A 12,613-nucleotide genomic window follows, 5' to 3' on the forward strand; every position below is an offset into this window, starting at 1 on the left:
CCTATCTGAGTGAAGAACAGATGCCCTCCTGCGACCTACATGAAGAGGCAGGGCCAAATCCAAAGCTGAGCCCCGAGGAGCTGTGGGAACAAAGAAGAGAAAGGGAAATCACTCCCAGCAGCCTCAGAAGCAGTGGATTAACGCTCCACAATCAACTTTATGTCTGCGGAATACATGAACAGACAACAAATCATCCCAAATTGAGGAGGTGGACTTTGAGAGCAAGATATATGCTGTATAGCTTTGCTTCCACCATTTGACCTAGGGTTCTATCAATCCATTTTTTTGTCTTTTTTTAATTTAATTTAATTTAATTTTTTTCTTAATAATTATTTTTTTATTTAAATAACTTTATTATACTTTATTTTATTTTATCTTCTTTCTTTATTTTTTCTCCTTCCTTCCCTCCTTCCTTCCTTCCTTTCTCCCCCCCTCCCTGCCTCCCTCCCTCTCTTCTTCTTTCTTTCTTTCTTTCCTTCTACTTCTACTAATTCTTTCTTTCTACTTTTTCTTCCTTTTATTCTGAGCCGTGTGGATGAAAGGCACTTGGTGCTGCAAGTGCTGTGCCTCTGAGGCGGGAGATCCAAATTCAGGACACTGGTCAACAAGAGACCTCCCAGTTCAACAAAATATCAAACGGCAAAAATCTCCCAGAGATCTCCATCTCAACACCAGCACCCAGCTTCACTCAACGAGCAGCAAGCTACAGTGCTGGACATCCTATGCCAAACAACTAGCAAGACAGGAACACAGCCCCACCCATTAGCAGAGAGGCTGCCTAAAATCATAATAAGTCCACAGACACCCCAAAACACACCAACAGACGTGGAGCTGACCACCAGAAAAATGAGATCCAGCCTCATCCACCAGAACACAGGCACTAGTCCCTGCACCAGGAAGCCTACACAACCCACTGAACCAACCTTAGCCACTGGGGACAGACACCAAAAACAACGGGAACGATGAGCCTGCAGCCTGCAAAAAGGAGACCCCAAACACAGTAAGATAAGCAAAATGAGAAGACAGAAAAACACACAGCAGATGAAGGAGCAAGATTAAAACACACCAGACCTAACAAATGAAGAGGAAATAAGCAGTCTACCTGAAAAAGAATTCAGGATAATGATAGTAAAGATGATCCAAAATCTTGGAAATAGAATGGGCAAAATGCAAGAAACATTTAACAATGACCTAGAAGAACGAAAGATGAAACAAACAATGATGAACAACACAATAAATGAAATGAAAAATACTCTAGATGGGATCAATAGCAGAATAACTGAGGCAGAAGAATGGATAAGTGACCTGGAAGATAAAATAGTGGAAATAATTACTGCAGAGCAGAATAAGGAAAAAAGTATGAAAAGAACTAAGGACAGTCTCAGAGACCTCTGGGACAACATTAAACACACCAACATTCGAATTATAGGGGTTCCAAAAGAAGAAGAGAAAAAAGAAAGGGACTGAAAAGATATTTGAAGAGATTATAGTTGAAAACTTCCCTAATATGGGAAAGGAAATAGTTAATCAAGTCCAGGAAGCACAGAGAGTCCCATACAGGATAAATCCAAGGAGAAATACACCAAGACACATGTTAATCAAACTGTCAAAAATTAAATACAAAGAAAACATATTAAAAGCTACAAGGGAAAAACAACAAATAACACACAAGGGAATCCCCATAAGGTTAACAACTGATCTTTCAGCAGAAACTCTGCAAGGCAGAAGGCACTGGCAGGACATATTTAAAGTGATGAAGGAGAAAAACCTGCAAACAAGATTACGCTACCCAGCAAGGATCTCATTTAGATTTGATGGAGAAATTAAAAACTTTACAGACAAGCAAAAGTTGAGAGAGTTTAGCACCACCAAACCAGCTTTGCAACAACTGCTAAAATAACTTCTCTAGGCAAGAAACCCAAGAGAAGGAAACGACCTACAATAATGAACCCAAAACAATTAAGAAAATGGGAATAGGAACAAACATATCGATAATTACCTTAAATGTAAATGGAGTAAATGCTCCCACCAATAGACACAGATTTGCTGAATGGATACAAAAACAAGACCTATATATACGCTGTCTACAAGAGACCCACTTCAGACCTAGAGACACATACAGACTGAAAGTAAGGGGATGGAAAAAGATATTACATGCAAATGGAAACCAAAAGAAAGCTGGAGTAGCAATTCTCATATCAGGGAAAATAGACTTTCAAAATAAAGACTATTAGAAGAGACAAAGAAGGACACTACATAATGATCAAGGGATCGATCCAAGAAGAAGATATAACAATTGTAAATATTTATTCACCCAACATAGGAGCGCCTCAATACATAAGACAAATACTAACAGCCATAAAAGGGGAAATCGACAGTAACATTTTCATAGTAGGGGACTTTAACACCCCACTTTCACCAATGGACAGATCATCCAAAATGAAAATAAATAAGGAAACTCAAGCTTTAAATGATACATTAAACAAGATGGACGTAATTGATATTTATGGGACCTTCCATCCAAAAACAACAGAATAACCATTTTTCTCAAGTGCTCATGGAACATTCTCCAGGATAGATCATATCTTGGGTCACAAATCAAGCCTTGGTAAATTTAAGAAAATTGGAATTGTTTCAAGTATCTTTTCTGACCACAATGCTATGAGACTAGATATCAATTACAGGAAAAGATCTGGAAAAATACAAACACATGGAGGTTAAACAACACACTACTTAATATCGAAGTGATCACTGAAGAAATCAAAGAGGAAATTAAAAAAATAACCTAGAAACAAATGACAGTGGAGACATGACAACCCAAAATCTATGGGATGCAGCAAAAGCAGTTCTAAGAGGGAAGTTTATAGCAATACAATCCTACCTTCAAAACAGGAAACATCTCGAATAAACAACCTAACCTTTCACCTAAAGCAAGTAGAGACAGAAGAACAAAATAACACCAAAGTTAACAGAAGGAAAGAGATCATAAAAATCAGATCAGAAATAAATGAAAAAGAAATGAAGGAAACAATAGCAAAGATCAATAAAACTAAAAGCTGGTTCTTGGAGAAGATAAACAAACTTGATAAACCATTAGCCAGACTCATCATGAAAAAAAGGGAGAAGACTCAAATCAATAGAATTAGAAATGGAAAAGGAGAAGAAACAACTGACACTGCAGAAATACAAAAGATCATGAGAGGTTACTACAAGCAACTCTATGTCAATAAAATGGACAACGTGGAAGACATGAACAGATTCTTAGAAATGCACAAACTGCCAAGACTGAATCAGGAAGAAATAGAAAATATGAGCAGACCAATCACAAGCACTGAAATTGAAACTGTGATTAAAAATCTTCCAACAAACAAAAGCCCAGGACCAGATGGCGAATTCTATCAAACATTTAGAAACGAGCTAACACCTATCCTTCTCAAACTCTTCCAGAATATAGCAGAGGGAAGAACACTCCCAAACTCGAGGCCATGATCACCTTGATACCACAACCAAACAAGGATGTCACAAAGAAAGAAAACTACAGGCCAATATCACTGATGAACATAGATGCTAAAATCCTCAACAAAATACTAGCAAACAGAATCCAACAGCACATTAAAGGATCATAGACCATGATCAACTGGGGTTTATTCCAGGAATGCAAGGATTCTTCAATATACGCAAATAAATCAATGTGATATACCATATTAAAAATTTGAAGGAGAAAATCCACATGATCATCTCAATAGATGCAGAGAAATCTTTGGACAAAATTCAACAGCCGTTTATGATTAAAACCCTCCAGAAAGTAGGCATAGAGGGAACGTTCCTCAACATAATAAAGGCCATATATGAGAAACCCACAACCAACATCGTCATCAATGCTGAAAAAGTGAAAGCATTTCCACTAAGATCAGGAAGAAGACAAGATTGCCCACTCTCACTACTCTTATTCAACATAGTTTTGGAAGTTTTAGCCACAGGAATCAGAGAAGAAAAGGAAATAAAAGGAATCCAAATTGGAAAAGAAGAAGTAAAGCTGTCACTGTTTGCAGATGACATGATACTGTACATAGAGAATCCTAAAGATGCTACCAGAAAACTACTAGAGCTAATCAATGAATTTGGTAAAGTAGCAGGATACAAAATTAATGCACAGAAATCTCTGGCATTCCTATACACTAATGATGAAAAATCTGAAAGTGAAATCAAAAAAACACTCCCATTTACTATTGCAACAAAAAGAAAAAAATATGTAGGAATAAACCTACCTAAGGAGACAAAAGACCTGTATGTAGAAAATTATAAGACACTGATGAAAGAAATTAAGTTGATACAAACAGATGGAGAGATATACCATGTTCTTTGATTGGAAGAATCAACATTGTGAAAATGACTCTACTACCCAAAGCAATCTACAGATTCAATGCAATCCCTATCAAGCTACCACTGGCATTTTTCACAGAACTAGAACAAAAATTTTCCAATTTGTATGGAAACACAAAAGACCCCAAATAGCCAAGGAAATCTTGAGAATGAAAAGCGGAGCTGGAGGAATCAGGCTCCCTGACTTCAGACTATACTACAAAGCTACAGTAATCAAGACAGTATGGTACTGGCACAAAAACAGAAACGTAGATCAATGGAACAGGATAGAAAGCCCAGAGATAAACCCACGCACATATGGTCAACTTATCTTTGATAAAAGAGGCAGACATGTACAGTGAAGAAAGGACAGCTTCTTCAATAAGTGGTTCTTGGAAAACTGGACAGGTACATGTAAAAGTATGAGGTTAGATCACTCCCTAGCACCTTACAAAAAAATAAGCTCAAAATGGATTAAAGACCTAAATGTAAGGCCAGAAACTATCAAACTCTTAGAGGAAAACATAGGCAGAACACTCTATGACATAAATCACAGCAAGATCCTTTCTGACCCACCTCCTAGAGAAATGGAAATAAAACCAAAAATAGATAAATGGGACCTAATGAAACTTCAAAGCTTTTGCACAGCAAAGGAAACCATAAACAAGCCCAAAAGACAACCCTCAGAATGGGAGAAAATATTTGCAAATGAAGCAACTGACAACGGATTAGTTTCCAAAATTTATAAGCAGCTCATGCAGCTCAATAACAAAAGCAAACACCCCAATCCAAAATTGGCAGAAGACCTAAATAGACATTTCTCCAAGGAAGACCTGCCAACAAACACATGAAAGAATGCTCAACCTCATTAATCATTAGAGTAATGCAAATCAAAACTACAGTGAGATATCATCTCACACCAGTCAGAATGGCCATCATCAAAAAATCTAGAAACAATAAATGCTGGAGAGGGTGTGGAGAAATGGGAACCCTCTTGCAGTGTTTGTGGGAATGTAAAGTGATACAGCCACTTTGGAGAACAGTATGGAGGTTCCTTAAAAAACTACAAATAGAACTGCCACAAGACCCAGCAATCCCACTACTGGACATATACCCTGAGAAAACCATAATTCAAAATTAGTCATGTACCAAAATCTTCATTTCATCTCTATTTACAATAGGCCAGAGATGGAAACAACCTAAGTGTCCATCATCGGATGAATGGATAAAGAAGATGTGGCACATATATACAATGGAATGTTACTCAGCCATAAAAAGAAAAGAAATTGAGCTGTTTGTAATGAGGTCTATAGACCTAGAGTCTGTCATACAGAGTGAAGTAAGTCAGAAAGAGAGAGACAAATACTGTATGCTAACACATATATATGGAATTTAAGAAAAAAATGTCATGAAGAACCTAGGGGTAAAACAGGAATAAAGACAAAGACCTACTAGAGAATGGACTTGAGGATATTGGGAGGGGGAAAGGTAAGCTGTGACAAAGTGAGAGAGAGGCATGGACATATATACACTACCAAACATAAGGTAGATAGCTAGTGGGAAGCAGCTTCATAGCACGGGGAGATCAGCTCGGTGCTTTGTGATTGCCTGGAGGGGTGGGATAGGGAGGGTAGTGGTGGGAGACACAAGAGGGAAGAGATATGGGAACATATGTATTACTGATTCACTTTGTTATAAAGCAAGAACTAACACACCTTTGTAAAGCAATTATACTCCTATAAAGATGTTAAAAAAAACAAAAAACAAAACAAAACAAAAAAACCTAAAAAACAAAAACACATAAGAAATTTCCCCAAATGTTAAGGGATAATGGTCTAATTGGTAGACCAATATATCCATATTGAAGTATGTGTAGAGCTCAATTCAGAAGGAATAAGGCTGGACGTAGGAGTATTGGAGTGGCTTCAATGATGAAGTGAAACTTGAGTCCTGGAAGAATGAATGGTGGTTATGTCTCTTTTATGTCTTAACAGGATGCAAGGAAAGATGAATGCCAGAAGTTGACACTGAGAAGACATGATGAGGATAGATTATGGAAGATTATTGTACAGCGTTCACAAATCTGGTCTTTATTTTATAAAGGTTGACAGTTTAGGGCTCTTAAGGGATTGGCGTAATTACATCACAGGATGTAAGTTGAGGAGGAAAGGCAATATGTAAGTAGTGTGTCAACAGGTTTTAAAGAATTTAGAATATGGAGAAGACTTTAGCCTATCATATTAGGCAGGAAGGGGTCACTGAAAGTCCTTGAGCAAGAAGGAGTTTTTTCTTTCTTTCAGCTAATATATATTGATTGCTTACTATATGCCTAGAGAAGGGCTTGGCATATAGTAAGCACTCGATAAGCATATGTCAGTGAACAAAAGAAGAATTAAAAAGCTCTGCTCTCATGGAACTTAAATTCTAGCAATAACAGATAGATAATGAGTTAGAAAAACAACAAATTACTAAATCATACAGAGTGTTAGCAGGTGATAAGTACTATGGATAAGATAGAGAGCTGTGTAAAGAAGATTTTAAAAAGTGGAATTGGGGGAGAAGTGGTTGGTTGCAGCTTTTATTAGGGTGGATAATGTAGACCTCGCTAAGAAGGTGACATTTGAACAAAGACTTAAAAAGTTGAGGGAGTTTATAAAAGTGTAGTCTGAGAACCATATTAATTCGCTTGATAGAGAAATAGCCTGAAGTCAAGGATCCCAAATTATTTAAAACTTGAGAGGGCAATCCAATATAAATCCAGGAATACTCCTCAAATCAAGTCTTTAGAAAGAACTGCTGACTGAAAATCAAGAAATGGTCATGAAAAAGTCCATGCCCTCTGAAAATTCATGTGCACATCAGACCATGCTGACTCCAATGAGGACAAATGAGTTTGAAGTTCATATCGCAGAACATTTAAGTGATACAATGAGAATGAATATTCTTTATTAGCTCTAAATCACTGTATACATGTAAATTTTTATTATTGTTATAAATATGAAATCTTTGAAAAAGTATATGTTATCAATTTTAAACATTATTTCATATGTATTACTTCTACAACGTGTTTATTAACATTTTTTGTTCTCTAAAGCATGTAAAGTTCTTGTTAATTTCACCTTTGCCCATGTGGAAAAAAAAATAATAGGGTATATGCACTGCAACTCATACAACTTACAGTTACATAAGACGCATGCCTACAGAGTAAAAGTTGATAAAAGAAATACAATACTGGCCTCGGTGTCTGGAGATCTGAGTTCTAATCTCAATTTGGTAAATAATTACAATGTGCAAAGTTGGTTGATTCACATCACCACTTACTACCTAAAATGATGAGGTAGTATAAGGACAATGTTTCCTAAATTGATATCAAGGGAAACTTTTATATTAAGATGTTAACGTTTTACCAAAAAGAAAGGATCCCATGACCAAATATATTAAGAAATGGTGATTAATTGATGTTAAATACAGACATCCATTGTTATCCAAACTCACTTTTATGTGTTAGGAGACATTTGGTTTCATAGCTGTTGTCAAGTTAAAAATACAAAAACACGTATTTGTAAACTTTACAGTTAATGATTAACTTTAGTACTACTTATTGCATTGTTCGTATCATACCTTTTATGTCATAATACTAATGCATGTGCATGAAGGAATAGGATGGTTTCTGAATAAGGTACATAAATAGTAAATGATCGTTGTGGAAAATGTGAGACATCAATATTGCATTGTTGGGCATTTAAGTATTTCTTCCTAATATTTTCGCTATTATAAATAATGCAATATGAGTATCCTGGTTAATAAATCTGTACTGGAGTAATTCATTCTTTATGATAAATTATTATAAATCATCAGACCTAGAGATATAAAACTTTAAAAGTGATTTTGATACATATGAACATATAGGTTCCCAGATTGTATTTATTTACAATCTGACTCAAAGCATATGGATCCCTTTTCACAATTTGATCTGTTTAGTAACATGATAAGTGAAAAACTGAATATTTATTTCTATTTTTTTCCAGTGAGACAGAAAAGAACATTCTTACATTAGTTTTTGATCCTATAGGATTTCTAAGAGAGTTTGGGGAAGCAAACTCATTTTGATAGATGGAGTGTTTAATGCTACAAACACAGCAAAACGAGTTGCATCCTCCTTGCTTGTTGTTAACACCTAGAAATGTTCCCATTTTGTAAGTACCTATCCTGACTGGAATCAGGCATGGACTTTCTCTCTCTCTCTCTCTCTCTCTTTTTTTTTTTTCTGCGTATCTCTTACTTTGGATTTGAGCTCTGTATTTATGTGGCAAGAAAAGATTTATGGAGGGGCAAACATGGAAGAAGGGAATACCCATGTTTGTCCTTGTATAAATTGTTTTGTCCAAAGAATAACCTTGGGTTTACCATCTCTTTGTAAAAGTTGTTCCACAAATGAGGATGGCTACTAAAAAATCAGCTCTAATTCCCAATTTCAAAGAGAAAGGACTGACAAGTTTGGTTTGATGTTGTACATAATCACATATACATTCTTGATTGGGCTCATATATCTACTGACAGTCTGTGAGACTGGTTTGTTAAGAATTTTTCTTGCAACCAACAACAGTAACAAAGTCCTTACCCTTATGAAGTGTATTAAGTGGATTATGTTACATGGTAATAAATAGTATAAAAAAACAGAGAAGAAAAAAGGAGTGCTCACTGAAGGAGGATATTAAATATTATGGTCAGGCAAGACATCAGAGACCTGAATAAAATGAGGGAGTAAGCCATGTAGATATCTGAAAGAAGAGTATTCTAAGGAGAGGGAGTAGCAGGTGGAGAGGCCTTAAGGGAGAAACTGTTTGGTGCATTTAAAGAATAGTAGAGGCCAGTATGGCTGGATCAGAGTCAATGAGAGTGAGAACTATAATGGAAGAGGTCAGAGAAACAGCAGGGATCAAGATGATAAAAACTCTCAAAAGCCATTGTGAGGACTTTGGCTAATAGCCTGAATGAGATGAGATGGCACTGATGAGTTTTGAACTGAGGAGAAATGTGATCAGACTTGCATTTTTAATGAATTATTCTATTCATTTTTCTATACTTTTTCTGTATTAGTTTCATTTCAGGCTTCTTATATTGGCAATACATTTTTTTTAAATATTAAATACAAGATGCTAAAGCCCAAGAATCCAGATGAACTAGAAAATGTGGTTCAGTTCAGAGAACACAACACTAGAGGTTTGAGATCTGAATCCTAGAATTACTATCTTCTACTGTATGACTATAGACCCTAGTATACTCTACTGTAAAATGGGGGGGGGTGGAACCAGAGGGTTTTAAGTTCCTTCCCAGATATGATAATATTATTTTGTTAAAAGGAATATTAGTTAACCCAGTCATATCTATAATTTGGGGGTGATGCAAAGTAGAGAAAAAAATATGGTTGCACAAAGCAACCCAATAAAGATGATGAGAATAGGGATAAAATTATAGAAAATAGACTAGAAAGTTGAATTCCTTTTGAAAACTCGAATAAAAAGAGTGGATAATTTTTTCTGAGCCCAATCCTCTTAATGTACAGAAAAGGTATTTAAAATTATGTATCAGTGAAAATATGACCTTATAGAACTTCCTCCAAAATCTCTTGAAGTGGCTGCAGTGTGTTTGGGAAACATCATTTAAAACTAGATAATGATGAGTTTCTTAGAATATGGAATACTCCTCTTTCCAATTTATTATGTTTGAGGATTAATTTCATATGCCCAGTAGGAATGTTCAAACACCATGATTCCTAAGGACAATTTCAGACTTTGCCCCACTAGATGAATAACTACAACGAGGTAAGTGTTCTGGGAAGTAGGTTTTATTTGATGTTATATGAAATGCCTACTAGTATATAACACTTAAATTACAATTTACTCTCACCTTTTTAAAGTGTCCTTCTAAATTATTGGTTGTTCATAGGTTATAGGTCTAATGCTGGATGGTTTTAAGTCTTGCAACTCTCAATATATTCACAGGGACAATACCATCTTGCTTCTCATCTTCCTTGGTAAGATAGGTGGTGTCTTGATTATTCTGAGATTTGTAAGGATGGAGACATGGGCTTGCACCTAAGGCTGAGTGTTGTTTAGTTATTTTTCCTCTCTGCTGCACAAAATCTTTCAATCTCTGCCCCTCTTAGATTATTTCTTCTCCCTTTCTCCATTCCTCTTCCCCCAGTGGATGTATATTCAGGGATCAGGTGGCAGACATAAGCATTTTCCATTAATCTACCACATAGGTCCTAGGAGTTCAGGTCCAACAGTCACAGATCTCTGGCAGTTAGAGGAGCCATGATCTTAGTGAGAGGACAAGACTTGAATGCCACTGTACTGACATCACCTGAGTACCTTCGAATCAGAAATAGTGAAAGTTTAGAATATTGGGGGGGGGCGGTTAGAACCTTAGAGAGAACTACTGAGAGACCAAGAATGCCTACAATACAAATAGAGAGGTAATCCTGGAAAACTTTTAAAAGGTCTTTTCCTTTTGTGATTGAGGAAATTTTATTACCTTCAAAGAAAAAGATTATGCATTTATTTTTTCCATTTATGAGTTCTAAATTCACCCTGACTACACAGTAGATTAGTATTAGGAATGTTCCTCTATTAACAAATCTACACTTTTTCATGTATAAATATGTATAAGGAAACAATGCCATCACCTTTATACTCCTAGAAATAACCAAATACCTCCTAATAATAATCTTTAGGAAAGTCTTATCTACTTTCACATCTGCCTCTACCGTTTTTCTGAAGCATGGCCGTTTAAGATGATTTTTTTTAAAAAATAATTATATTTGTTTCTTTGATTTGTTTTTGTTAGATAATAGTTCAGCATATCAGGAAACTACTGTGAACACTTTTTGAAAATTTAGTGACATAATTATCATTTTTAAATGAGGACAAAAGCTGTACATAACGGTTATTTTCAATTTTTTTGCATGCTAACTTTACATATACAACATGTAAACAACATTATGGATTAAATAAGCCCTTGTGGGTTAGACTAGGAATCGTTGTGTCATTCATAGGTGAGTTTTTTGAATTGTGTTTTCTGTCCAGCATATCATAAAAGTCACTAACAAATGAACTTTCAAAAAAAAAGCCATTTATAAGTTGCTAACTACATGTGTTGAGAAGTTGTGTTTACTCCTTTAGGAAAATAGTATACTACATTTGTGCTCACCTTAATTTTTTTTTTTTTTTTTTGAGGTACGTGGGCCTCTCACTGTTGTGGCCTTTCCTGTTGCGGAGCACAGGCTCCGGACGCGCAGGCTCAGCGGCCATGGCTTACGGGCTCAGCCGCTCCGTGGCATGTGGGATCTTCCCGGACCGGGCATGAACCCGTGTCCCCTGCATCGGCAGGCTGACTCTCAACCACTGCACCACCGGGGAAGCCCTCACCTTAATTTTAAGCAAACGGACCAGTTTAGTCCCTTGAAGAATATGCTTCAATTGTTACATGATGATTATCAATTAACATTTCATAGTACAAATTATAGCATGCTTTGATAGTAAAAAATATTTTTTCAACAGACTCATAAAAAGTGTTTCATTTCACAGTTTAATCTGTCATTTCCTTCGCTATGATCATAGGTTATATCCTCCAGATAACAGATTTATTCTGAGGAAAAAACAATTCTTCCTGAAAATGATTAGATTAAGGAAAACTATTGAGCATGAGACTTTGTCTCTTCAGAAATAAGTTCCTTTAAGTCTGCTTGGGAAAAGTCTTACATTCAATTTAAATTTCTTTTGTGTTTATTTCACAGGTGGTAACTGGGGAGATGAAATGAACATTTTAAAATCTACTTGATGAAAGAATTTTCACATAGAGGTTTCTTTCTGTTTGGGGAATTAGAGAAACAACACTAGAAGACTGCATTTCAGTAGTCAGCATCCAGTAGATATGCCTGAGTTAGTTAAATGATTTTAAAAGCTATTATTCCAAGCATGCCATCAAGGTATGTAAAATAGAAATGTGTACAGTACACCGAATACTGTTTTCCTCTTGACTCTCAATATAAAGCAGGTGATATGTTCATAATAGAGTATTTATTCTCAGAATGTCATAAAAATGCAAGGTAAGAATATATTTAGTCTCTTTTAAACCATAAATGAAAAGGTAAAACATGAACATTTAGTGAGAATATTGATATATCCATATCTTTAAAGAGCCTGATAGTGAGAAATGAGAGCTGGAGGAAAATATTATTAAGTTA

General features: G+C 35.8%; 1 pseudogene; it reads right to left on the bottom strand.

Moving 5' to 3' along the window:
• LOC132513100 (uncharacterized) overlaps nt 1-12,613 on the bottom strand; it is a 152,324-nt pseudogene that overhangs the window by 75,083 nt on the left and 64,628 nt on the right.

The sequence above is a fragment of the Lagenorhynchus albirostris genome, chromosome X (genome assembly GCF_949774975.1).
Source record: "Lagenorhynchus albirostris chromosome X, mLagAlb1.1, whole genome shotgun sequence".
Lineage (NCBI taxonomy): Eukaryota > Metazoa > Chordata > Mammalia > Artiodactyla > Delphinidae > Lagenorhynchus > Lagenorhynchus albirostris.